Here is a 935-nt window from a genome sequence, read left to right as displayed (position 1 = left end):
CATATTTTGATACCACTGAATACCCGAGTTTCTAATCATGTCCTGTTGCTGTCGCTTCAGAGTAACTTTCTTTCCATTTACTCTCTATTCTTTATCTGGCAGTGGCAGCATCAGGACTGATGGCTGAGAGCATTCGGCCTTCCAGTAATCTAGTGACAGTGTGATTCTGATGCAACAGAGGAATGTCCTCTTTTACAGGTTSTCTTCTTGAGTGTTGAAATAGACTCTTTGAACACTCTGCTGAGGAGTTGAGACATGTTGCCAATGAAGACAGTGTTACTTACTCCAGCAGACATCAAGCTGCCTGCCATCGCTGTAGCGAGCAGCTTACTAGCTCCASTGTAATTTTATATTCTGTTTRACACAATGGCAGGTGCGTTTCGGGGGAACTGTCTGTGCGGCGTTGTCGGTGCTGGTGTGTGTATAGCAGGTAAGAGCTGTAAAGATCCTGGAAAAATACGGAGCAACGTGATGTACTGACAAGAACTCCTGTCTGGTGTTTAGGATGCGCCTTCCTCATTCTAGCTGCGCTCCCCGTTGTTCAGATTGCTTTGGGTAAGTCAGACATTATTTTCTATTCAAACTTGTACTTTGTGTTTGTTTCAAACACATTTCCCTGCCCTGGAAGGTACTTTTTGTGTGTTTTTTTACTGAACTTACAACTGATGGATATGTCTGCATAATTTGTTATTCCTCAGGCGTATCACTGTCGCCACACCTAGACCGGCCACCTTTCTGTTGTATCTAATTTGAAGTGACAAACAGTGCCGGGAAGTACTGCACTGGGAAGTGAAATCTTTAATCAACCAGTAGATCATTGGATGTTGCTATGAAACATTACTTTCCATTCTTGGTAGGACAAAAAATTCACTGCATATACTGGAATGTTTGAGTGGGCAATACAGAGATTTTAGAGTTGTATTGTAACAATAAAA

This window comes from Poecilia reticulata, linkage group LG7, assembly GCF_000633615.1.
Source record: "Poecilia reticulata strain Guanapo linkage group LG7, Guppy_female_1.0+MT, whole genome shotgun sequence".
Classification (NCBI taxonomy): Eukaryota; Metazoa; Chordata; class Actinopteri; order Cyprinodontiformes; family Poeciliidae; genus Poecilia; species Poecilia reticulata.
The sequence above is the reverse complement of the archived record's forward strand: the minus strand, read 5'-3'. Positions refer to the sequence as shown.